At 51.9% G+C, this 27730-nt stretch overlaps 1 protein-coding gene across 1 annotated transcript in view; it reads right to left on the reverse strand.

Moving 5' to 3' along the window:
* The window catches only part of DSCAML1 (DS cell adhesion molecule like 1), a gene marked incomplete at its 3' end in the record, with an annotated part of 336958 nt that overhangs the window by 112314 nt on the left and 196914 nt on the right, over positions 1 to 27730 (reverse strand). The window lies entirely within an intron of this gene.

A 27730-nucleotide genomic window follows, 5' to 3' on the forward strand; every position in this document is an offset into this window, starting at 1 on the left:
CATCCATTCCCGTTCGAAGGCGCGCGCCTGGATCACGGCTCGTCTGTTAGGACCCGTGTCCCCCTGGTGCCTTGCGGAGTGACTTGGTAGATTCAGAATGAATACGTGACTGCATGCAATGCTTCCGTGGCATGGACACCCAGGAGGACCTGCTGCGGGGAGGGCGGGGGGCAGAGGGAGGGCGTGGGAATGTCGCGGAGCAGCCTCAGAGGCCCTGCTGGAGGGGCGATGCCTCGAGAGAACAGGGCACCACAGGCCTCCGATGGCTGGAGCCCTCGCGCTGCGGCCTGGGCTCAGAGCGGTCCTTTCTGGGCTCTGGGCCGGCACGAAGGGCAGCACGCGAGGCGTGGAAGTGGCTCCAAGCTGCTGTCTGCCCTGCGGGGCCTGAGGAGGCCAGGGCCCCTGAGCCCCACATGCTGACCACCCAGGATGCTCTCCTCCCTGAACACCATCACTACTCCCTCCCCTGGGCCTCAGGGCTGCCCACCCCAGTGTGTGCCAGCCCCATACAAATGCCCCCCTTCCGTGACTCCCCAGCCCCCCTCCCCTGGAGCCACTGCTCTGAGCCCCTGTGGAACTCCGTTCTGTGAGTCGCACTGACATGCGGACATGTGGGTCCCTTGGGTGGCAGGCGTCATGTTCTCTGGGGCCCGAGGTCCAGGAAGCACCGTCAGTGGGGACCCAGCACCCTGGGCTTGAATGCGAGTTCTTAGCCAGCAGTGAACACACAGCAGGCACGTTGTGAATGAATGAATGGATGAATGAATGAGTCGGTGAAAGCACTTCACTTCTCTGAACTCGTGCTCCTTCCTAAAATGGGCATCATCATATCTATATCACATGGATGTGGTAAGACTGGCAGACATGCCATGGAAGAGTCTGAGCAGGAAATAAAAGGTTATCGTGGGTGCTCATCAATGCACCCCACGCACACCTCCCATCCGGGCACACCATGTGCTGACGAGTGACTGTCAGGGCATCATTGATGCCCAAGCCCACTTCCGGGTGATGTCACCACCCCAAAGCCATCCTCCTCGGAGGCTGCTGTGCTGACATGGGGGCGGTTTATTTTATTTTAGTGCTTGTCTCTGGCATAGAGAGGAGAGTGAAGGGACCCAGGGAGGGTGAATGGAAAGAGGAAAGAACAGCCGGCAGCCCAGGAGCAGCTGGTGCAGCAGCAGCCCTTGCTGGGGCTCGGCCTCCTCCTGGCTCTGGAGCTCATTGAATACCAACCCCCCAGCTGACTGGATGCTAGGAAGGCTGGGAGGAGGGTTTGAGGGCAGCTGCCTTACAAAAACAGCCAAGAAAACGCCTTTCCTTTCAAATGTTCACAGACTGAGCCAGCAGCCAGCCCGGGCCAGAGGCACTGGACCTTGTCAGCATGGAGGTGCCCGCCGCCCTCCTGCACTGCGGCCTCCTCACTGCAGCCTTTGTTTCACACATTTGCGGAGTTTAGAGGGGTTTTATGACCATGACATCAGCTCCTCCATATTTGGAAAATATGAAAGCCATTGGTGCTGTGAGTGCTGGGAAGAAGGGGAAAACGAGTACAATGGGCTTCAAAGTGGGCTCATCCTATCTAATAAAAGAGTAATATGCAAATTGACCATCACTCCAACACACAAGATGGCTGTCCCCATGTGGACACAAGATGGCCGCCACAAGATGGCCAGCAGGGGAGGGCAGTTGGGAGGGACCAGGCCTGCAAGGGAGGGCAGTTGGAGGTGATCAAGCCTGTAGGGGAGGGCAGTTAGGGGTGACCAGGCCTGCAGGGGAGGGCAGTTAGGGGTGACCAGGCCTGCAGGGGAGGGCAGTTAGGGGCAATCAGGCTGGCAGGGGAGCAGTTAGGCATTAATCAGGTTGGCAGGGAGTGGTAGGGTGTGATCAGGCTGGGAGGCAGAAGTTGTTAGGGGCAATCAGGAAGACAGGCAGGTGAACAGTTGGGAGCCAGCAGTCCTGGATTGTGAGAGGGATGTCCGACTGCCCGTTTAGGCCCGATTATACTGGGATCGGGCCTAATCGGGCAGTTGGACATCCCTCGAGGGGTCCCAGATTGGTGAGGGTGAAGACTGGGCTGAGGGACACACCCCCCCTGTGCACAAATTTTGTGCACCAGGCCTCTAGTTTTAAACATAAGAGGAGAGTAAGGGACACGTGTTACGCTGCTCCCTGACGGGATGAGCTGTGACAGGAGGGCAGGGAGTAACCATATGACAGGTGACAGGGGTTGGGCCAGGCCTGTGCACTGGCAATCCAGGTCAGGATGGGGAATTGACCGAGGAAATGGAAAGTGTTTGCATGCTGCTCAGCACCTGTGCCAGATGCTGGGCTAAAGTGGCGTTCAAAGCTGAACAAGGTGCATGGTGCTGAGGGAACTTGTGCAGCAAGCCAAGGACGGTTCTTCAGGTTCAAGGTCAAGCAATCTGCACACATAAAACCAAGCCGAGGCCACAGGTGCCGGTGGTGCAGCCGCTAGGGGCGCCCAGGGGTACTGGTGGCAGCCAGAAGGGCCACCCGCCTCAGTGAATTTTCAGTGTCAACCCAACTGGTCTCTTTTGGGACAAGATGCTTGTTAAACATCACATGCATGAGAAGGAAGAGGGAGCCTGGTTGAGAGCCTCAGAGGACCGACCCACACTCCTGTCTTAGAAACATCCTGGGGGGCACTTCGCCTCCCCCGGGCCCTTGGACTTAGCAGCAAACAGGCTGGCTCACAGCCTTTGCCAGTGGGAGCTGCTCTACTCCGTGCAGAAATGCTCTGTGCTCCGACCACTTTGGGAAGGCTGTTACTATTCTGATTGTTATTTTTATTCGCCTGGCAGTGCTCCTGCTCCAACGTGCCAAGTACACTCTGGCCTCGGGCGTTTGCCCCTGTCCAGCCTGCCCCCTGCCCAGGAGGCCCTTCCCCAGATCTACGTCTCTCACTCAGCACCTCCTTCAGGTCTTTGCCAGGTCCCACCTTCTCAGCGAGGCTGCCCGCCCATGTTCAGTGCTGTGCTGTGCCTCCTGCCCGTCCTCCTCATCCCTGGCCTGCTCTGCCTCTCCTTGGCACTATGTAGATAGTGTATCATTCACTTATTCATTATGGTGGTTGTTTAATGTCTGTCTCTTCCCACTAGTATATATGCCACGCAAGACTAGAGCTCTCTATTACACTCACTGATCCATCCTCAGATCCTGGACGAGTATCTGCCACACAGAAAGGGCTCACTATGTAGGAAACTAAATAGCTCCATTGTGCTCATGTCCCCTGGGGTTAGGCCCGTTGTTTCACCTTTTTGGTGGCCCTCAGGTGTTACTTCCCTCGCACCCAGCACTGCTGGCGGTAGGCTGTTTCGACCCTGGGCCCAGGCGTGCCTGGTCATAGCACGTATCCTCTGGGTGACAGATGCACAACCGAGCACACTCAGAACCTAGCAGCTGGAAGACTGGGTTGGGGTGTGGCCAGATCTTAGCTAGTCCAGACCCTGTCCTCCAAGTGCCAGAGCCTGATACTGCAGAAGAGCAGGTTCAGTCTATGAGGTGGATGGACGCCTCTGGGAGAAGTGTCTCCCCCACCCCCTCACTATTATCTTCACGACAAGGTCAGGGCAGAGGACTGGCGGCCTGACTCACGGTCTTAGACCTCATGCTAATAATAGATGACATTTTTGAGCACTTGCTATGGGTCAGGCACTTCATGTGGATCACCTCATTTTATACTCCCAACTAATCTGTATCCTATCATCACCATAATCATCACCATCATCACCATCAACACCATCACCATCATCATTGTGACCATCATCACCACCATCATCATCATCATTACCATCACCACCACTATCATCATCACCACCATCATCATCACCATCAACACCATCACCATCATTACCATCATCACCATCACCATCACCATCACCATCATCATCATTATCACCATCACCACCATCACCACCCATCACCATCACCATCATCATCACCATCACCATCATGATCATCACAATCACCACCATCAGCATTATTACCATCACCATCACCATCACCATCACCATCACCATCACCATCAATATCACCATCACCATCACCATCACCATCAATATCACCATCACCATCACCATCACCATCACCATCACCATCAATATCAATATCACCATCACCATCACCATCACCATCACCATCAATATCACCATCACCATCACCATCACCATCACCATCACCATCACCTCTGTTTTATAGCTGAAGGAACTGAGGCCTATAGAGTCACTTGCGTAGTTAGGGATCTGGCAAAGCTAAGGAGTCAGAAGCAGGTTACCTCCAGCCCACTCACACATTACAGAGACAGAACATGAGGTCAAGACTGTTGAGTCCCATCCTATATCCCTTCTCTCACACCAAACTACTGCCCTTAGTTTACTGTGTTCTAATTTTGCTGAGCAGAAGGTCAGGAAGACTTCCAGGAGACGGTGACATTTGAACTGGGTCATTGTGGCCCAGATAATGTTATTGGCCAAGTTTCCTTTTCCTGTAGGCTAAGAATAAAGCTATAGTTCCTGGCAGCCAGGTGGGCCTGTGTGACCAAATTCTGTCACTGTGATGGGGCTAACACGATGCACCCACTGCACACTCACTGCCTCTTCTCCCTGCCTGGCCACATGCCTGGCGTCTAGGGCAGGGCTCCGAGAGCCCAGGAGAAGGAGAGCTGCGCCCCCAACGAACTCACTGGGGTAGAAATACCCTTGTAAGGTACCAAGTCATTGAGGCTTTGGAGCTGCTTATCACAGCAGATTGCCTACCCTGGCTAACGCAGCCTCATTCGAGGATGTGTTTACAGGTGAAGAACGTGGGGAAGGACTTCCTGAGAAGTGAGAACCCCTTGGCAAACTCTATGGCATATGATGGGAGTTTTCAAGCTGGCACTTTTCATGGGAGGTGGTGGGAAATGAGCTAGGCTGGTGGGGGCCAGCCTTAAATGCCACTTAGAGGTGATGGGGTGCTGACGGGATTCATTTCAAAGGCTGACACATTTATTTATTTATTTATTTATTTATTTATTTATTTATTTTTAAAATATATTTTATTGATTTTTTACAGAGAGGAAGGAAGAGGGATAGAGAGCTAGAAACATCGATGAGAGAGAAACATCGACCAGCTGCCTCCTGCACCCCCTCACTGGGGATGTGCCCGCAACCTATGTACATGCCCTTGACCGGAATCGAACCTGGGACCTTTCAGTCCGCAGGCCAACACTCTATCCACTAAGCCAAACCGGTTTTGGCAGGCTGACGCATTTAATCTGAGTTTTAGAGGGATCATTCCAGTGGTGTGTTTCCTCAAGACCTTTCCCAGGAATTCTGCTCTGAGAGGTGCTCATAGAAAAGGCAGTTCGACTTCTCCGTAGACACGCACACCGCATGTCAGCACACCCGTGCCTCCCTGCCTTCGCCGGCTTACTCTCTTTACACGCTCACCACCATTTGAAGCTCTCATTTACTTACACGTTTATTTTCCATCTCACTAACTAGAATATGCTCACAAGAGCATCCATCCTGTCTTAGTTACCACCTATTCCCAGTAGCGAGGTGAGTACCTGGCACCCAATACAATTTTAGTGACTGAGAAATGAAAGGCTCTGAGAAGTACTGCAGTCAAGGGCTTTGTTTACGGCATATGCAGGGCCTATTAATATTTCCCTTGATGATCACTCTTTGCAAGTGCTGTTCCAGTGGCCAGTGGCAGATGGCATAGCTCTTTGCTGACTGCCTACGGACTCCAAGGGCCACTGAGGGCCATGACCCTTCATGGTGTTGGGGGTGGGAGGTTCAACTAAAATGCAAGGAAGCCACTGGCCACGGCAGCTGGAACCTGGTGCTGAGGCTGGAGCCTCGTTCCCTGGAGAGCTCAGAGCAGGATTAGGTCTCCCGCTCCCGCCAGCCTGGCTCCACTCCAGCTGCCAGGCCAGCTTCCCACACATGGCAGCTGAGCGCAGATGCTAAGCTTTAAGGATTAATGCCGGCCCCATGCAGAACCCGGCTTCCACATCGAGTGATTTTCAGCTGGGCACCAGGAGCCCAGGCAAACAAGTTAATGAAATCCAAGCCTCCTTATGGGGAAGCAGCGAGGCCCAACCAGCGCTCGGTGGGGCCGGCGGGGAGACAAGTGCCCTGAGGGCCTCACTGTACCCAGCTCTCTCTGCACCAGCTCAGACGATCGTGGGGCCTAGGAGCTACCCCCAGGTTGGTAGCAGAGAACCTGAGAGCAAGAGGGGTTTGGAAAGCATCCTCATCTTTGCAGTCATTGCAAACATTTATTGAGCAGCTACTATGTGCCAGACAGTGACAGATCCTCTCAACAATCCTACAGGTAGGCATTATTATCCATATTTGACAGATGAGACCACTGAAGCTCAAAGAGACAGAGATTTTTCCAAGATCCTGGGATGAGTGAGTGAGTGAATGGAAGAGGGACCAATTCTTTGGACTCTCTGCCCAGTGCTCTTTCCCTCGCTCATGGTGGCTTCCTGGAGCCTTAGCCTCTGCCATTCTGTTCTGCTGTGAGCCAGGCATTCCCAGGCTTGGCTTGGCTCTGGGGCCCAGGAAGCTCTCTTTTTTCCTGCTCAGACAAGCTAGTTGAGAGAAGGTGGACGAGGAAGGATGGGCCCAGACTCTGGGTCCAGGTCCTTACCCTGAGCTCCTCCCACCCGCCCCAGCTGTGTGCTCTTGCCTTCCTCTTCAAATAAAAAAAATTCTCACAGTAGCTGTTTGTGATTTTCTCAGGGCTCCTCAGCTGTAGCCTCGCTGGGTTCTCAGCCTCATCCTAGAGATGAAGTGCGGAGGTTGAGAGGGGAGCTGTGACGTGCCCCGGCCCCCAGGCTGAGGGGGAGCCAGAGACATCGGGGTTCCTGACCTCTGATCTGTCATCTCATTGTCATTGTTACTAGTGGGGGTTACCCACTGTGGAGTGGTCCTTGGCAAGGCCTCAGCCTCCCTCCTGTTCCTGTTCTCAGCCAGGGCCTTCTTGCTTGTCTGCACTTGGCCATGGGGTATGTGCTCAGGTACTCCTGGCTCTCTTTCCCACCTGACACCAGTGATGGGCACTTAGAAGGTGCTCAGTACTGACTGCAGGTGAATTACTAGGAAGGTCAATATCCAGGGAAATGTGCCTTGCAAAGAGCTGGTCTTTAAAATTCAGACTGAAGGTGGTCCCTGTGCTGAGTCCCTCTCCCACGAGGCCCACATACCCCACTTTTCCTGGGCCAGGCACGGCCCTGCACGCATCGCCTGGGGAGATGCACTAACCCACACTCAGGACGCCCACCCTGTAGAACCAGCTGCCTGTGCTCATGGTGTAGACTTTCTCGAGGGCTCTTGAGGAAGTCCAGGTGGACTCGGGGTGTCAGAGGCTGAGTTATGTGGCTCTGGGGTGGGGGCCGTCACTCCCCACCCCACCTAGCTGCCACCACCCCCATGGGACACCCACCAGCCACATCCTCCTGTCTCCCAGTGGCCCCACTCTGCCGAGCTCACACCTGCAGGGAGGCAGCTGGCTGTGGCTGGTTTCCTTGGGATGCCCGTTGAGGTCTGGGCAGACTTGGGGAGAGACTGAGTCGTGTGGCTCTAGGGCGGGGGCCATTTCCCTCTCGCACACTGACTGCCCCTGGGCAGAGCCCTCCCTTCACATGGCCTGATCTGGGTCTGTTTAAACCTGATGGACTCTGCTGGACTCTCCCTGATGACTCCCTGAGACCGGCCCACCATGAAGGCCAGCAGGCCCAGGCAGGGACAGCTAGACTGGTGCATCCTGGGACTTTGGCCGAGTGGCCTCAGACCAGCATGGCACTGAGTTTGAATCTGTATCCGTCTGGTGAACACCACTCAGCCCACCCACAGGCTCGCTGAGAACTGCCTCACGCAGCGCATGTACCACCAGAGGCTCCTTCGGTGACTGAGCCTAACTGGCAGCCGCAGGCACAGGCAGGTCTCAGGCTGCCTTGGGCCCTTACTGACCTGCCCCTGGGCTCGGTGCTCTGGAAGCTGCCTTGGGGTGCAGGTTGGCCCCTCCCACGCACTCCCAGGTCCATCAGAAGAAGCCACAAACTGTGGATTGCTTTGCAGCTCCAAACTGGTAGACCAGGCCTGGTCACAGGCATTGTCTACATTGACCTGCACTGGAGTCACATGCAAGAGGCCCTAGAACCAAAACACCTGTGTGTGTGGGGGGTGGTTCACCCCATGTCAGAGCACAGCCCAATGAGCTCCACCAGTGACATGCCCAAAGGGAGATCTCAGCAGGCACCAGACCCTGCGGGGGTGAATTGTGTTTCATGGGGTCAGCTCCCACACAGCAGCACATACACTGTGGTCAGGGTTGACCCTCACAGTGAGTCAGCCTGAGGGTCAACCACACACAAGGGTGGGCTGACAGCAATCAAGACTCAACTACAACAGGAGGCTCAAATACCACACACAGGGGCATCCCTGGAGCACCTGGCTCAGGTGATCAGAGAGACGGTGACACTGCGCCCCAAAACACCTACTACATGCCACCATACTAAGACTGGGAGGCACAGAAGGTCTACTTAATACACAGAAACAAATGCAAAGCGGCAGTCAACATGGGGAGATAAAGACACATGCCCCAAATGAAAAACCGGGGAAATCCCCAGAAAAAGAACTAAGTGAAATGGAAGCAAGCAATGTATCAGATAGCATTCAAAACAATGGTTATAAGGATACTCAAGGAACTTAGGGGAAGAATGGAGGAACTCAGTGAGAACTTAAAGATATAGTAAGCATAAGAAAGGACATATAAATCATAAAAAAGAACCAGACAGAAACGAAGAATACAATATCTAATATGAAGAATTTACTAGAAGGAATCAAGAGCAGGTTAGATAAAGTAGAGAAGTGAATCAACAGTTTGGTAGACAAGGTAGCAGAAAACACCCAAATAGAGTAGCAAAATAGAAAATAAAATTAAATAAAAAATGAGGATGGTGCAAGGGACCTGTGGGACAACATCAAGCATAACAACATTTGCATCGTAAGGGGCACTAGAAGGAGAGAGAAAGCAAGAGATTGAGACCCTATTTGAAGAAATAATGACTGAAAACTTCCCTAACTTGGTGAAGGAAAAAGACACATGAATCCTGGAAGCTCAGAGTCCCAAAGTAGATGAACACAAAGAGGCCCACACTAAGACACATCATAATTAAAATGCCAAGGGTTAAAGACAAAGAGAGAATCTTAAAAGCAGCAAGAGAAAGACAGTTAGTTACCTACAAGGGAGCTCCCATAAGGCTGTCAGCTGATTTCTCAACAGAAACATTCCAGGCCAGAAGGGACTGGCACAAAATATTCAAAGTGCTGAAAAGTAAGGACCTATAACCAAGACGACTCTACCCAGCATTTAAAATTGAAGGAAAGAAAATGCTAAAGGAGTTCATTACCACCAAACTAGTATTACAAGAAATGCTAAAGGGAATTCTTTAAGAGAGAAAAAAAGAGGAACATAGTTATAAAAAATAAATTGGCAATAAACATGTACCTATCAATAATCACTTTAAATGTAAATGGATTAAATGCTCTAATCAAAAGACACAGGGTAGCTGAATAGATAAGGAAACATGACCCATATATGTGCTGTCTACAAGAGACCCACCTCAGAACAAAAGACATACAGACTAAAAGTAAAGGATGGAAAAAGATACTTCATGCAAATAGAAACAAAAAGAAATATGGGGCACTGTGTATATCAGACAAAATAGACTTTAAAACAAAGACTACATAATAAGAGACAAAGGAAGACATTACATAATGATAAAGCAATCATTCCAACTAGGTGATAAAACCCTTGCAAATATTTATGTACCCAACAGGAGGATCTAAATATATAAAGTGAATTCTTAATGGACATAAATGGAGACATGAACAGTAATGCAGTTATAATAGGGGATTTTAATAACCCATTGACATCAATGGATAAATCTAGACAGAAAATCAGCAAGAAAACAATGGCCCTAAATGACACATTAGACCAGATGGATTTAATAGATATTTTCAGAGCATTTCACCCCAAAGCAGCAGGCTATACATTCTTTTCAAGTGCACATGAAACATTTTCTATGATAGACCATGTTAGGACACAAAAAAAGTCTCAATACATTTAAGAAGATTGAAATCATATCAAGCTTTTTTCCAACTACAATAGTATAAAACTAGAAACCAATTATAAGAAAAAGAACCCTGAAATACATACAAACACTTGGAGGCTAAATAACATGCTACTAAAAATGAAAAAATTAATAATGAGATAAAAGGAGAAATCAAAAGATACCTGAGACAAATGAAAATAAAAACATAACCCCAAATCTACAAAACACAGCAAAAGTAGTCCTAAGAAGGAAATTCATAGCAATACAAGCCTACCTCAAGAAACAAACAAACAAAAAAGTCAAATAAACAATCTAACCTTACACCTAAAGACACTAAACAAAGCCCAAAGTGAGTAGAAGGAAGAAACTAATAAAGATCAGAGCAGAAATAAATGAAATAGAGTCTAAAAATTACAAAAGATCAATGACGCCAAGAGCTGATTCTTTGAAAAGATAAACAAGATTGATAAACCTTTAACCAGACTTATCAGGAAAAAAGGAGAGAGGACCCAAATAAATAAACTCAGAAATGAAAGAGGGCGAATCCCAAAACCAGATAAAGATACCACAAAAAAAGAGATCTACAGGCCAATATCCTTGATGAACATAGATGCTAAAATCCTCAACAAAATTCTAGCAAATCAGATTCAGCAATACATTAGAAAGATCATACACCATGACCAAGTGGGAATTATTCTGGGGATGCAAGGATGGTACAGTATCCACAAATCAATAAATGTGATACATCAATAAACAAACTGAGAGACAAAAATCACATAATCATATCAATCAATGCCGAAAAAGTATTTGACAAAATCCAACACCCTTTCTTGATAAAAACTCTCAGCAAAGTGGGAATAGAGGGATCATACCTCAACATAATAAAAGCCTTATATGACAAACCTACAGCCAACATCATACTCAATGGGCAAAAACTAAACCCATTTCCCCTAAGAATAGGAACAAGACAGGGATGCCCATTTTCACCACTCCTGTTCGATATAGTATTGGAAGTGCTAGCCATAGCAATCAGACAAGAAGAAGAAATAAAAGGCATCCAAATTGGAAAAGAAGAAGTAAAACTGTCTTTATTCACAGATGAAATGATACTATACATAGAAAACCCTAAAAACTCCATCAAAAAACTACTAGACCTAATAAATGAATTCAGCAATGTAGCAGGATACAAAATTAACACCCAGAAATCTATGGCCTTTTTACACACCAATAATTAACTCACAGAAAGAGAAACGAAAAAACCTAAGATACCTAGGAATCTTAGGTTTTTGTTGCAAAAAAAAGGTAAATTTGGTGCATTTTACCATTGCACCAAAAAAACCTAAGATACCTAGGAATAAACTTAACTAAGGATGTAAAAGACCTGTACTCGGAAAACTACAGGACACTGAAAAAAGAGATAGAGGAAGACATAAACAAATGGGAGAACATACCATATTCATGGATTGGTAGAATCAACATCATTAAAATGTCCATACTGCCCAAAGCAATCTATAGATTCAATGCAATCCCCATTAAAATACCAACAGCATATTTCAAAGATCTAGAACAAACTCTCCAAAAATTCATCTGGAATTAAAAAAAAAAGACCCCGAATAGCCACAGCTGTCCTGATAAAGAAGAACAAAGTTGGAGGGATCACAATACCAGATATCAAGCTATATTACCAAGCCATGGTTCTCAAAACTGCCTGGTACTGGCACAAGAATAGACATATAGACCAATGGAACAGAACAGAGGACCCAGAAAACGACCCAAGCCATTATGCTCAATTAGTATTTGACAAAGGAGACAAGACCATACAATGGAGTCAAAACAGCCTATTTAATAAATGGTGCTGGGAAATTTGGTCAGATATATTAAAAAAAAATAAAGAAAAGAAACTAGATTACCAACTTACACCATACACAAAAACAAACTCAAAATGGCTAAAGGACTTGAATGTAAGATGGGAAACCATAAAAATCCTATAAGACTCCATAGGCAGCAAAATAGCAGACATACATCGTAGCAATATCTTTATAGACACAGCTCCTAGGGCAATGGAGACTAAGGAGAAAACAAACAAATGGGACTACATCAAAATAAAAAGCTTCTGCACAGCAAAAGAAACAATCAACAAAATAAAAAGAAAGCCCACTGCATGGGAGAATGCATTTGCCAATGATATTTCCAATAAGGGGTTTATCTCCAAAATTTACAGAGAACTCATACAACTTAACAAAAGTAAGATTAACAATTCAATAAAAAAATGGGCAAAGGATCTAAATAGACACTTTTCGAAAGAGGACATACGGAAGGCCGAGAGACATATGCAAACATGCTCAAAGTCACTAATCATCCGAGAGATGCAAATCAAAACAATGCAGTACCATCTCACACCTGTCAGAATGGCTATCATCAACAAATCAACAAATGACAAGTGCTGGCGAGGATGCAGAGAAAAAGGAACCCTCCTTCACTGCTGGTGGGAATGCAGACTGGTGCAGCCACTGAGGAGAACAGTATGGTGTTTCCTCAAAAAATTAAAAATGGAACTGCCATTTGACCCAGTAATCCCACTTCTAGGAATATATCCTAAGAAAACAGAAACACCAATCAGAAAGGATGTATGCACCCCTATGTTCATAGCAGCACAATTCACCATAGCTAAGATTTGGAAACAGCCTAAGTGCCCATCAGCAGATGAGTGGATTAGAAAACTATGGTACATCTACACAATGGAATACTATGCCGCTATAAAAAAGAAGGAACTTTTACCATTTGCAACAGCATGGATGGAACTGGAGAGCATTATGCTAAGTGAAATAAGCCAGTCGGAGAAAGATAAATATCACATGATCTCACTCATATGTGGGATATAATGATCAACATAATTTGATGAACAAGAACAGATCCAGAGACAAATGGTAGGGGAGGGGGGGGGGTTAGAGAGCAACCAAAGGACTTGTATGCATGCATATTAGCATAACCAATGGAAACAGACACTGGGCCGGTGGGGGCTTGCCTGTGGTGGGAATGGCTGGGGGGGTCAATTGGGGAAAAATGAGACATATGTAAAACTTTAGACAATAAAAAAAAATAAAAAAAGAAACGAAAGAGGAGAAGCAACAACTGACACCATAGAAATGCATAGAATTATAAGAAAATATTATGAACAAATATATGCCAACAAATTGGACAATCTGGAAGAAATGAATAAATTCATAGAAACATACACTCTTTCAAAACTGAATCAAGAAGAAACATAAAATCTGAACAGACCAATTACAAGTAACAAAATTGAAACAGTAAATAATAATAAAAGAAAACATCCAACAAACAAAAGTCATGGACTGAATGGCTTCATAGGTGAATTTTAGCATTCAAAGAAAACTTTACACCTATCCTTCCCAAACTATTCCAAAAATTCAAGTGAAGGGAAGACTCCGAAGCTAATTTTATGAGGCCAGCATGATCCTAATTCCAAAACCAGATAAAGACACTACAAAGAAAGAAAATTATAGACCAATATCCCTGATGCCCATGGATGCAAAAATCCTCAACAAAATATTAGCAAATTGGATCCAGCAATATATTAAAAAGATCATACACCATAATCAAGTGGGATTTATTCCTGGGATGCAAGGTCCGTACAATATCCACAAATCAATTAATGGTATACATCACATAAACAAAATGAAGGTTCAAAATCATATGATATCAATAAATGTAGAAAAGGTATTTGACAAAACCCAGCACACATTTATGATAAAAACTCTCAGCAAAGTGGAAATAGAGGGTACATATCCTAATATATAAAAACCCTGGGTCGTAAAGTCTGGTAACCACTGAGGCTGATCAACCGGAAGTCAGTCCTGCAGGCTTGGTGCCCCAAAACTGACTGCTGAGGGGGCTGCGAATCAGGGCCAGAGAGAGGTCTGAAGAGAGAAGCAGGGACTGATCTGTTGCCTTTGTGGCGGCTTTTGATCAGCACTTGCCTCTCTCTTTCTCTTCCAGTCTGGCCAGCAGCCATGCCTCCATTTCTCTCCAGGCTCCCACTGGGGCTGCTGATCAGCCCCGTCTTTCTGATCAGGCCCTGTTGATAGGCCCAGAGATGCTGACTGGCATAGAAACTGACCAAACAGAACCAGATCTGGGTGAAGTGTGAGGAACCAATGGCTGCCTAGGAGGCGGAGCTTTTGATGCTGTCTGGCATAGAAACCGACCAATCAGAACCAAATTGGCTGGCAAAGGAGGGCAGTTGGGGGAGAGATCAGGCTGGCATGGGAGCATAGTTGGGGGCAAGATCAAGCCGGTAGGGGAGGGTAGTTTTAGGCAACCAGGCCGGCAAGGGGAGGGCAGTTAGGGATGAGATCAGGCCAACAGGGCAGGGCCATTGGGGGCGAGATCAGGCCAGCAGGGGAGGGAAGTTGGGGGCAAGATCAGGCCAGCAGAGGGAGGCAGTTGGGGGCAAGATCAGGCAGGCAGAGGCAGTTGGAGGTGAGATCAGGCTGGAAGGGGAGAGCATTTAAAGGTGAGATCAGGCCGGCAGGGGAGGGCAGTTAGGGACGATCAGGCAGGCAGGCAGAGGCAGTTAGGGACAATCAGGCAGGCAGGCAGAGGGGTTAGGGGCAATCAGGCAGGAAGGCAGAGGCAGTTAGGGGTGATTCGGCAGGCAGGCAGGTGAGCGGTTAGGAGCCAGTGGTCCCAGATTGTGAGAGGGATGTCCGACTGCAGGTTTCTAAACTGGCAGTCGGACATCCCCCAAGGGGTTCGCAATTGGAGAGGGTGCAGGCTGGGCTGAGGGAACCCCCCTCCGTGCACAAATTTCAAGCACTGGACCACTAGTCTCAACATAATAAAGGCCATATATACAAACTCACAGCTAACATTATATTCAATGGGGAAAAACTAACAGCATTTTTCTTAAGATCAGGAACAAAACAGGGATGTCCACTTTCATCTCTCTTGTTCAACATAGTACTGGAAGTCCTAACTATAGCAATCAGACAAGAATAAAAATAAAAACACCCAAATTGCAAAGGAAGAAGTAAAACTCATTATTTGCAGAAGACATGATACTGTCTGTATATAGAGAACACTGAAGAGTCCACCAAAAATCTACTAGAACTGATAAGTGAATTCAGTAAAGTAGCAGGATAAAAAATAAATATCCAGAGATTAGTTGCATTTTATATACCAACAATGAACTATCAGCAAGGAAACTAAGAAAACAATCCTATTTACAACGGAATAAAAATACCTAGGAATAAATTTAACCAATGAGGTTAAAAAATCCTGTACTTGGAAAATTATAAGATACTAAAGAAAGAATTTTAAGAAGATACAAATAAGTGGAAGTATATACTATGCTCATGAATATGAAGATTTAACATTATTAAAATGTCCATATTACTCCAAGCAATCTATAGATTTCACATAGTTCATTACTGGAAGATATTTTTTTTCCATTGAATTTTTAAAAATACGTATTTTTATTGATTTCAAAGAGGAAGGGAGAGGGAAAGAGAGATGGAAACATCAATGATGAGAGAGAATCATCGATCGGCTGCCTCCTGCATGTCCCCACTGGGGATCAAGTCTGCAACGCGCACATGTGCTCCAACTGGGAATGGAACCATGACCTCCTGGTTCATAGGTTGACACTCAACCACTGAACCACACCAGCCACGCCTGCTATTTTTAGCAATAACAATCTTGAAAAAGAAAAACAAAGTTGGAGGAATCATGCTACCTTATATCAAAATATACTACAAGGCCATGGTAATCAAAGGAGCATGGTACTGGCATAAAAACACACACATAGATCAATGGAGCAGGATAGCGAGCCCAGAAATCAACCCATGCCTATATGTTCAATTAATATTTGACAAAGGATGGAAGAACATACAAAGGGGCAACGACAGTCTATTCAATTAATGATGCTGGGAAAATTGGACAGATACATGCAAAAAATGACTAGACCACTTTCTACACCATATCAAGAATAAACTCAAAATGGATTAAAGACTTAAATGTAAGACTAAAAACCATAAAATTCATAGGCAGTAAAGTCTGTGACATTTCTCTTAGCAATATGTTTCCTGATCTATCTCCTGGAGCACGGGAAAGAAAAGAAAAAATAAACAATGGAACTACATCAAACCAAGAAGTTTTTGCACAGCAAAGGAAAGTATCAACAAAATGAAAAGACAACCTACCGAATGGAAGAGGATATCCGCCAATGATACATCTGACAAGGGGCTAATGTCCAAAACTTATAAAGAACTCATACAACTCAACACAGCAAACAAACAATCCCATTCAAGAATGGGCAGAGGACCTGAATAGACACTTTTCCGGAGGACACACAGATGGCCAGCAGACACACAGAAAGGTGCTCAACGCCCCTAATCATCACCAGAGAGATGCAATTAAAGCCACAATGAGGCATCACCCCACACCTGTCAGAATGGCCATCATCAATAAACCAACAAACAAGAGTTGGCGAGGCTGTGAGGAAAAGGGAACCCTCGTGCACAGCGTGGAAATGAGCCACTATAGGAAACAGTATGGAGGTTCCTCAAAAAAATTAAAAATGGAACTGCTTTATGACCCAGCAATTCTACTTCTAGGTATACATTTGAAGACATCCAAATCCCTGATTTGAAAGGATATATGCATTCTTATGTAGATTGCAGCACTATTTACAATAGCCAAGATATGGAAGCAACCCAAATGCCCATTAATAGGCCAGTGGATAAAAACGTGTGGTATATATATACCATCCCTTGGCCATAATAAAGAATGAAATCTTATCTTACCATTTGCAACAGCATAGATGGACCTAAGGGGTAGTATGCTGAGTGAAATAAGCCAGTCAGATAATTACAAATCCCATATGATTTCACTTATATGTGGAATCTAAAGATCATAAATGAACAAACAAAATGGAAACAGACTCATAGATAGAGAACAGACTGGTTGATGGTTGGCAGATGGGAAGGGGGCTGGAGGGTGGGTTAAAAAGGTGAAGGGATTGAGAAGTACAGATTGGTAATTGCAAAACAGTCATGGGGGATGTAAAGTACAGCATGGGGAATAAAGCCAATAATACTGTAATAACTGCACATAGTGCCAGGTGGGCACTGGAAATAGGGGGCAGCTTTGTGGGGTAGATGATTGTCTGACCGCTATGCTGTACACCTGAAACTAAGACCAAATTTAAAAAATGCCGAGTGAAGGCAAGTAAGCCATCCCGGTCAGATGAAGGAGAGTAAAGACGGGGTGTCTGCCATGCCCCTTCGTTAGGTAAGAGATTGTTGATAGAGCGTCCCCCGCGTGTTCAGGCGCAGGTATGACCAGACCCCGCGAGAGGACCCGAGAGTCCCTGAGTGTTGGGTCCATTCCGCTTTGCCCCGGGCAGAGGGAGGGTGAGTGACCTCGCATATTGGTCCAGCGCAGCCTCTTGGCCGCAGTGGCAGCCGTGGTGATTCTAGCCAACAGCATGGAGGCCCTGCGCGTTCCCAGCCGCTGTCTGACTTGTTCTTCCTCACGGCCCGAGGGAACCGCCGTGTCTGCATCCCCTTCCCCAAATGGGGAGAGTGAGGGTGAGGAGCCCCCTCACGAAGAGAACCCTCCAAGTGCACACTGTCCTGGGGCCGCTAGGAGGTGATGGGAACTCTCCAACCCGATCTGCCGCCTCGGAGCCTCACCCAGACACTGCTCCAGGCACTCTGCATGCTGTGTCCGGCTTCTGGGGCTTCTGGGCCTGCACTTATGGGAACCGGGGCCCATCAATCCGTTCAGGTCCGAGAGCCGCTCAGGCCCCTCTGGGCGGGGCCGTGCAGGCCTGCCTCTGTCCGCCCTGGGCTGCAGGGCACAGAGCAGCCCGCCTGGCGTTCCCTGCAGAGCCTTCTCCTGACCCCTAGCCCCAGGACCCACACAGGGTCATCCCTCTGCTCCCCCAGCCTCAGCTAAGCCCCAGGCACCGTGCCCAGAGGTGGGCAGGAACCTGCCGAGGGCAGCTCCTGGAGCACCCAGCAGCCTGCCCGTGGCACTGGCACCACATCAGTAAGGCCAAGCCGGTCCTGACCCCGAGGAGGGCCAGATCCTAAGCTCCAAGTTCTCCCTTAGGCCTCCTCGGGCAAGAGATGGTTGGAGGGCAAGCAGCCACCCCTCTCCGGCCTCACCCTCCCACTCAGCCCGCGGCATCGCCCGGACCCCATAGGCTGAGAGGAAGGCCTGCTGCCACCTTCCTCTTCTGCTCGGGTCCCTCGCGCTTGTGGGACATTCAGGAGGCGGAGGTTGGAGGCCCGGAGCCACACGGGACAGCGCCCACCGTGGCGAGGGCAGCCCCTGACAGTGTGCAGAGTCTACTGTGTGCCCGGTATTTGGGGGAGGAAATCGAGGGAGGAGCTGCTGCCCCCTCGGCTCTGTCACCACCCTGGCAGTGGGGGAGCCAGGTGATCTGTGCCCATTTATTCACAGAGAACTGAGTGGCAGAGAGCGGAGAGCGCCGGGCGGGTTCCTCCAGCCCCAAATCAGATCCCATCAGCCAGGCTAGCATCTGTTTAGGCGGTGGTGACACCAGATTGCTAAGCCGCATCTGCACCCCCTTCCTGGGCACTGGCGAGGACTCATTCCGGCCCTGCAGCTGTTTTGGTGGCTGGTGGCCGGAGGCTGGGCTTTCCCGAAGCTGCGGGTTTCCCTGGTGTCGCTCGGTGCAGCCCACAGAGGCCCTGGGGTGGCGGAGCCACAGGCCGGAGCGGCTGGGCCTAAGGAGTGACCTACTGCCCGGCAGGCACGGCTCAGTGTTGAGCGTGGACCTGGGCAGTGACAGCGGTGGGCCGGCCTGCGGGCGCGCGTGGCTCAGGCCGTCCCGGTATTGCAAGGTCTGTGCTGCTCCGGGGAAGACGCCGCGGGGACCGAGCTGGGCCGCGTGTCTCCCAGGTGGCGGGGCCGTAGCGCAGGAGCCAGGCTGTGTGGGACCCTCCACTTCGGTTCCGTGTCCTCCCTGTCGAGGAACATCCTCCTCCCCGACATGAAGGGCAGGTGGAAAGCAGCTCTGGGGGGCCAGGTGCGAGCCCCTCCGCCTCCGGTGTGCTCCCCAACTCTACCCCCCCCCCCCCAAGGCTTTACTTTCTGGAGCGGGATCTAGGAGCGCCAATCCTGCATCTGCATCTGAGGGGTGGATGGCGAGGGAGGGAGGCCAGCGCACCCACCGCCTCTCCCTGTGGCTCCTGGGCTCGCTGGAGGGCCCCTCTCTGGCTCTCGGGCTCAGTTTTCTCTTCTGTGGGACGCAACCCTGCAGAACAACGTGTGCGCGTCCTTCCGGGACCCGCCCTCTCGGGGGCAGGGAAAGGAACCCGCCTGATTCCCGGCGCCTCCCAGAGGCCGGTGCGCGGGCCAGGCTGCTCCCCAAAGACCCCTGGGCCCACATTGTGGGGGCAGGTTGGGCGGACGGTCAGGACCAGGTGGCTCAGGAGGGGCTCCCGCTGTCCGTCCCCGGAAGGTGAGCTGCGTGTCCGGAAGTGTCCGGAGCCCTGCCTTGTTCCGATGCCCTGACCTCTGCTCTCCGCACCCACGGGCTCTGCAGCTCCAGCCGGGAGAGGAGCCAGGGCGCCTCCATCCTGTGGGCGGAGTCCCTGCTGTCACCCTCCTCGGACACCAGCTCCGGGCCTGGGGGCGGCTCCCCCCCAGGGCAGAGGCTAGGCATCGGGCCTCCGGGCTCCCTGCCCTGCTGGGGCCATGGCCACCCCCTGGCACACCTGCCGCGCACTGAGGCACCAGGGCCAGGGCCGCGAGCTGCGCAGGGAGGAAGCCCGGGTCACGCTCACGAGGGGCTGCCCAGAGAGGAAGCGTGTGCAGGGACTGGGTGGCTGGGTTTAAACCGGGGTTCTCAATCTTGGGGGCATGTGAGAGCCACTTTCAGCGTGTGGAAGCCGACACTGCACCCTGAGGGTCCCGATGTTGCCTCCGGGTGAGATTGGGTGCTTGATCTGAGAAACTTCTGGTGACTGACTACATGGCTGGGCTGAGAGGCATGGAATGGGGACCCAGGGCGCACCCCCAACTGAGACGCTGGGAACCGTGTCCTCAGAAATGAGCAGGCTCCTCCCCACACGGGAGGGGGTGCTGGGGTGGTGGCCAGAGGAAAGGCTCGTGCCCCCACGCTAGGTGCTGCCACCTGCTCTCAGGACAGGGAGAGGCTGGCTGGTCCCCGCTCCGGTCTGGCCTCGATGCTCCGGGGCCCGAATGCCCAGCCACGGCCTAGATAAAGGCCCCCTTCTCGGAGGTGCCTGCTCTCCGTCAGCAGAGCCGGCTCTGCCCTAAATCCCAGTCCCTCTGCCTCGGCTCTGGCTTGGAGGTGGCCGTGCCCCACAACCCTCCAGAACCACCTGTTTCCACTCACAACCTGGCCTGGGAAGAAATCGCCCTGGGAGGGGCTCTGGCTGCCAGGGGTTGGGCTTCATTCTTGGCTTGACCGGCTCCACAGTGACCAACGAGGAGGTGCCCATCCCGCAGGGAGGGTCAACCCCCACAGGTCCTGGCTGACCTGGCTCCTCACCATTCCACGGACACGCAGGCAATGTCCGGCCGTGGGCTCTCCCCACAGTTTTCTGGGTGCTTCCTACCCCAGCCCCTTCTTTTCCTGCCAACATCTTCATCGCCCTGAGCATCCAGTGTCTAGTGTGGTCAACAGAATGAAGCAGAGAACCAAGATACTGTGCTTATGAAGAGAGAGTTTACGCGAAGCCCCCGGCCTCGCCTGGCCGAGACGCGCTCAGAAATAAGTGCCCGCCCCCCCCCCCTTCCCAAAGCCGCCCCCTGGTTCACAGCAAGCCTTTGCTCTCTGTGTCCAAACCTTTGAGGTTTCAGCTCCTGCGTGTGCAGAAGCCGCTGGAGAGGAGGGACCCCGCTGTGAGCTGTGTCAGGGAGCAATCAGCTGCAGAGTCAACATTTTTATCAGCGCGAGGGGCTAACCCGGGCCTGCCATTGAGCAGGGGCTGGAGTCGGGAATGGGGGCTCCTGCTAATCTCCAGGGATGTGAAATTGCAGCCATTTTACTCAGAGGCAGCACACTTCCCACATCGCTTGGGCCTACATTTCAAACTCGAATCCCTAATGTAGAGTTCATCTTCTCCTACTACTTGCTGCCAGGTGGCAAATCATTTTTCCCAACCAGAGTGGCAGTGCGGGGTAGTGGGCAGAGCCCCACACTGGGTCAGGGCCTGAGGTCTGGTCTGAGAGTCCCTGGCTCTGGTGTCACGCCAGGTGACTGAACCTCCTGGACGCTGGCCCAGGAGCTGGACTGCATCCGTGGCTCCCACATCCTGACGTGCTGGCCTCCCCTCAGGGTGTGCACGTCAGTCCATCTGGGATGCAGGCTGAGCATCTGTATTTTCAGGAACCCCACCTCGATTTTAGGGCGCGGCCAGGTTTGCAAGCCACGGGGCCAGGGGATATGTTCTTACCCCGCTTGTCCCATCAGAGGCATCGACCCAGCTGACCACGTGCTCCTCACTGGAACTCCCAATGTCTCTTGGCTTCCACGATCCCATTGCCTCCTGCTCCCGCTCCCTCCCTGCCACCCCTCTCCATCTCCTCTCCTGCTCCCTCCCTTCTAAAGGTTGGGGGCCCCCATCCTGAGTGCCCTTCTCTTCCTACACCCTCTCCCTTGGGTTATGCCTCTACTCCCATGGCTTTAGGTCCTACCCATGTGCCAACGGCTTCCCGGGCCGGAACCCTTCGCCTGATCTTCCCAGAACGGCTTACTTCTGGCTCCCACCTGGATGTCTGCCGTCATCTCAAAGTGAACAGGCACAAACCCGCACATTCAGCTCCGTCCCAGGACCCCAGCCTGCTTCCCCGCAGTCTTCCCGTTCTCCACCAGGGCGTTCCAGCAGGTGCTAACCCCAAACGTGGGCGTTATCCTGGGGGCCTCCTCTCCCCTTGGGATCTCATCGAACCCTCAGCCACCCTTGTTGGCTTGATCTCCAAACAGACTCCAGACCCTCCCACTTCTCTCCACACACACACGGCGGCCTGGCCTGCGCCTCCGCGGTTCCCACCCGGCTCGGCAGCGGACCGTTCTCTCCGCTTCCACGCGTGTCCTCTAATCCACGTTCTGCTCGGCAGCCTGGGTGCTCTTTTTACAACACGTCATCTCCGCCTCCATCTTGCCACAACACTTCAAATCCAAACTCCTTCCAGGATCTTAAAGTCTTTCATCACCTGGCCCCGCCCACCTCCTGGACCCAGCTCCGCGGCTCACACTCCTCGGCCACCCCGGCATTTCCACCGGGGCCTTTGCACTGGCTGTCCCTTTGCCGGAAAGCTCGCCACTGACCTTCACACAGCCAAACGTCACCTCCCCGGACTGGCCTTCGCTGGCCACCCCTCCGCAGGGGGTCCCAAGCGCCCCCTTTTGCTTCATTCTGTTTCCATTCTCTGCCCAGCACGGGCCACTGTCTGGTAGTTAACAGTCTGGGCTGATCCTCTTCTCGCTGGTGTGCAGCCTCTCCCAGGGGGTAAAGCCCGGAAGGTCAGAGACGTTGTCTGTTGTGTTTACCACTGTGTTCCCTCTGCCCAGGACACAGCTTGCACACGGTGGTGCTCAATCCATCTGTACCAATAAGTGAATAAATGCACGATCCTGTCCAGGAGCAGCATGATGCATTTAGAACATGGAATAATTCGTTATGCTCTTTCCTATAACAGTTCTGTGGATGCCCAGACGTTTCAGGCACCGAAGATCTGCTTCTGGAGACAGCGAAGTCCATGAAGACAGGCGCTAGCTACCCTCACTTCTCCGCAGAGGGCCCCAGAGCACAGGGTCCGGGTGAGCGCCATACATGTTGGCCAAGGGAATGAGTGGATGGTCTTCTCGAGGCTAAGGAAGCACTCGGAGGTGGAGAGCAGGGAGAAGAGTGCTCGGGAGGCCGTGATGCCGGGGTCACGCTGGCTCCTTGGCTGGCCCTGGGGCTCAGCTCTGTCCTCTGCTTCCTGGGCTGGCTGCCCGCAGAGCACGGTCCTGCCTTCCTTCCTTGCTCACGGCCAGAGCAAGACAAAGCCCCAGGCAGCCCCCCTCCCCCTCACTGGGAGCGGCTCAAGGAACTTGGTGCAACCTTCAGCTCCGAGGGTCAGTCTGCCAGAGGAGGTGAGTGAGGTCGGCGAGAGGCTAACTTGGGACTGTGCCGGCTTTGCGACCTTGGGCAAGGACTTCATCTCTCTTTGTCTCCACGTCTTTATTTGTCAAAAGGAATGCGCCAGAGCTGTAGGTGCCCACAGGATTGCTGTGATGAGTAAATGTGCAAACGCACGCACAGCTCTTTGTGGGGTGCCGTGCACACAGTAGCTGCTCAATAAATGTTGGCTCTTTTAATGATCCTGAATAGTAGTGGCCTTGAGCTGGGGCCTGGGGTCCCAGCTTCTCTACCTGGGAGTTTCTCCTCACTCCCCACCCCCTGCAGTCAGGGACAAGTCCCCTGACTCCGTCCTCCTCTCTGCTTCGTGCAGCCGGCGAGTGCTAGCCCCTTCCTCCCAGCACTGCTGTGCGGATTAATTAGTGCTAATTAATGGGCTTTGAAAGGGAAAAGCACCCAGGTGAGTGCTGATTGTGGTTACTAATGGGAACCACGAGCTGGAGAAGGTGCTGAGCAGGGTCCCAACATCACGCAGATCCCAGGACAGTGAGGGGAGCTGAGAAGCGGCTCTGAAGCTTGGAGGCTGAGGTGCCAGGACTGCCAGCCTGCCAAGGGGCTCCCACCAGAACAAAACCTGCAGTCGTGCAAAACCACTCAGTGGGCCACGAAGGGGTGTCTCAGAGGAGTGCCCCGGACTGGAAGGGGCCTGCCGGTCACGGGCCACAGCCGTCCCTTCGAGGACAATTGCAGCCAAGGCAGCCCGTTGCCCCTTTGAAAAGTGGCCGCGCCCACGCACCCTGAGGCGGGGTGGGGCTGCTCGCCACAGAGATAACAGTAAGAACTGCCGCGTGTCCCTGCTCACCGTGCAGCGAGGTCACCTGCTAACCTAGGAGCTGGGAATGCTGCATGAGGGCATGCTTCTGTCTTGCGGGGACCAGCTTAACTGTGGGGCAATTTGCATTCAGTAAACCTCGCTCTTTTAGAAGACGCTTCTGAAAGCCTGGGCCTACACCGGAAGTCCTGCAGCCATCCCATAATTAAGGTGCCGGCCCATCACCTGCCAGGTTCCTTCGTGCCGCTTTGTGTCAGACCCTCTCCTTGCCCTCAGCCTGGGAAGCACTGGGGGGTTTGCACCCCTGTCGCCTTGCCCTTCCTGGAACGCCACATAAATGAAATCATGCAGCAGGCAGCGGCGGAGGCTGGCTTCGTCCACCCTGTACAATGCGTCTGCGCCGGATGCATGGAGATGAATGCTCACAAAGTCCACGCCCTGAGGATTTGACGTGTGTGTGTTAATCTCTTTTCACCTTAAGACCCTTCTGATTTAGGTCCGATTACTATCCCCATTTTATAGATGAGCAAATTGAGGTTCGGAAATGCTAGTTACCTTAATTAAGGTCATACGAATAAGTCACGGGGAGAGAGCTGGAACTCGGGATTTCTATGTCAAAGTCCACGGGTCCAATCACTGTGGCCTTCATAAGCACATCGGGGTGGCTGTCTGGACACCCCCACAGCAGACGTGGGTAATGGTTTGCATCGAGTCTTCTCTCTTTTCCAGAGGCCCCGCTTGTCCCTGGAGCTCATCCTCCCTCCTGAACACTCACTTCCTTTTCTCTGGGAACTAGAGACCCGTGCCTGACCTGGGCTACAGCTCCCATAAGAAACACACTACGGTTCTCACGGAGGCACAGACCCGATGGCCGTGGGGTGGGGGTCTCAGCCCAGTAAGAGCAGGCGCCTTTTGGGGAGATGGGGATGAGGTCCGGGGACAGAGGGCAGCGAGGGCTTGCGGACCAGTAGGGCGAAGTTCCATGTCCTGTGAGAACCCCGCTGGTTTCTTTGGGACTCACTCTCTAATTTCATTCCAGCGGCTGCTTTGTTGATTTGGGGCTCGGCATCCATTTACAAGCCCAGTGGGATTGGAGGTGCAGTGGGGTTTGACACCACACACGTTTCTTCGGAGCAGTGCTGATGGGGCTGGGAGGCAGCATCCACATGGGCTCCCACGGGCCCACCAGGCATTCTCCTCTGCCAGGGCCCGCTGGCCTCGCAGTGCGGAGCGGGAGGGGCGCCTGCAGCACGTGACCCTCATCTTCCCCAGCGACATCAATTACTCTGATGTGCATGCTAGTGCATTGACCTACTTGGAGGTTTCATAAATATAAATAAATTAAACGGTAATGCCTAAGGCCGCCTGGGCAAGCGTGTGGGGAGGGAGGGAGAGAGCTGCGGTGGGTGGTGAGTGGGGAGGACCCGCAGGCCTGACGCAGGAGAGCCGAGAGGGCTGGGCCGTGGGGGAGAGGACCAGCCACCGGCTGCTGTGACAGGACCCTCCTCTCTAGCACTGGCTGAGCTTGCTGCCCCCGCCCAGGGGCGGAGTGGCCCCCGGAAGCCGGGACTGGTGATTTCTTGTTGCCAGCAGCCTGGTCCGTTTATCCCAGTGCATCAGAGAGAAATCTTTCTGGTTTGTGCTTTGAAGTGAGTAAGGTTGAAGGAGAGGGAGCCGCTATTGATTCCCAAGGAAGAAAAGGGGCGAAACCATGCGCACAGCCCACAACCGTTCCCGAAGGGCCTGCACATCCTGCTCCCTGATCACTCGCACTCCTCGGCACAGGAGGCAGGGACATATGGTCATTCCCATTTTACAGATGAGAACACGGAGGCCCAGACAGATGCAGTGTGGGTTTCCTAATTCAGGAACCGTGGCCTTTCCCCCTCCACACCGCTCTGGGGGCCTGATTGGTCTGGGGACTCCCCTCACTCCATCTCCCTGTCTGTCCAGCGTCTGCTCCATCACCAGCTGCCTGGCTCCCGAGCGTCCTGGCCTCTGGCCTTGCCCCCTGATTCCTCCTGTTACCCCTCTGCCAAGCAAGTCCTCAAATGCTGTTCCCCTCAGCCCCCCTTTACCAACGGGGGGACAGCGCCCCCCCCTGCAGCTGACTCCCTGTCATCACAGCCACACTGCTCTCTCCCTCCACTGTCATAAGCACCACGACACCCTGCCTGGCATTGCAAGCCACCCTTTCTTTTACTTTTTCTTTTAAAATATAGTTTTATTGATTTCAGAGAGGAAGGGAGAGAGAGATAGAAACATCAATGATGAGAGAGAGAATCATTGATCAGCTGCCTCCTGCACACCTCACAATGGGGATCAAGCCTGCAACCCGAGCACGTGCCCTGCCCAGATTTTGAACCAGGACCTCCTGGTTCCGTAGTCGGCAAACTGCGGCTCGCAAGCCACACGCGGCTCTTTGGCCCCTTGAGTGTGGCTCTTCCACAAAATACCACGGCCTGGGCGAGTCTATTTTGAAGAAGTGGTGTTAGAAGAAGTTTAAGTTTAAAAAATTTGGCTCTCAAAAGAAATTTCAATTGTTGTACTGTTGATATTTGGCTCTGTTGACTAATGAGTTTGCCGACCACTGAGCCACACCGGCTGAGTGCAAGCCACCCTTCCAGGTCTGTGTCTGCTCCCCCTCATTAGCCTATGAGCTCTTTGGGGAGAGTCTGGTGGCCCAGGCTCAGACACCTGCCGTTCCTGTGATGGGAACAGGGGTGCGCTCTAGCCACGCCAGCACCCATGAAATAGGGGTGGTGGTCCAGAGACCTCCAGGTCCTTTCCAAGCCCTCGCTCCCAACTGTGGCCCTCACCACACAGGGCCCAGAGGGCCCACCTCCCGCCCTCCTCCAGGAATCTGCATTCTGACACACACAATGCTTTCAGCCGAAGGAAAGAAGCTCTGACATTTGGGGCTGGGGGGCTCCCTGGGGCCCTGCAGGGGGCCGTCTGCTCCTGGCCAAGGGCCAGGCCTGCTCTGTGGAGACGGCCTAGTCCCCAATCCGTCCTCCCCCACCCCACCCCACCCCACATGCAACACTAAGGGACCCTCAGGGAACGGAGAAAATAGAAACACATTTAAATTCTCCACTTCTGTCCTCTCTACTCAGATGACTGACTCACTCTGGCCTCGCCTCCCGCTCTGACTTGTGCTCTGACCCCAGGCAGGAGCACCCCCTTCTTCTAGGTCCATTTCCAATCTGAAACTCAGCGGCTGGGACCCCTGGTCTATTCACTACCCCCCCACGCCCGCCCCGTCCACACCACGCCCATGCCCACACCACGCCCACGCAACGCCCACGCCATGCCCACTGGCGTAGGCCTGCCAGCTCTCAGCAGCGGTCCTGTCTCAGATGTGGATGTTTAGGGAGAATAACGGGTCCCAAATCTGAGCTGCAGGTTGGCGGCCTTCAGGCCCGCGTCAAGGTTTGCAGGACACCCGCTTGCCTAGCTGTGAAGGGCCCCTCAGATGCTGGGCTGAGGCGCGAGGCTTGCTCGGTGTGAGACCACACTCTTGAGTCTGGACATTGCAGAGCGCTTGGCGCCAAGCTCCCAGGGCCCAGGGCTCCTGGCCGCCCCACCACGTGTGCCTGTCTGAGTCGGGACACATCA

Source organism: Cnephaeus nilssonii (genome assembly GCF_951640355.1).
Source record: "Cnephaeus nilssonii genome assembly, chromosome: 13".
Classification (NCBI taxonomy): Eukaryota; Metazoa; Chordata; class Mammalia; order Chiroptera; family Vespertilionidae; genus Cnephaeus; species Cnephaeus nilssonii.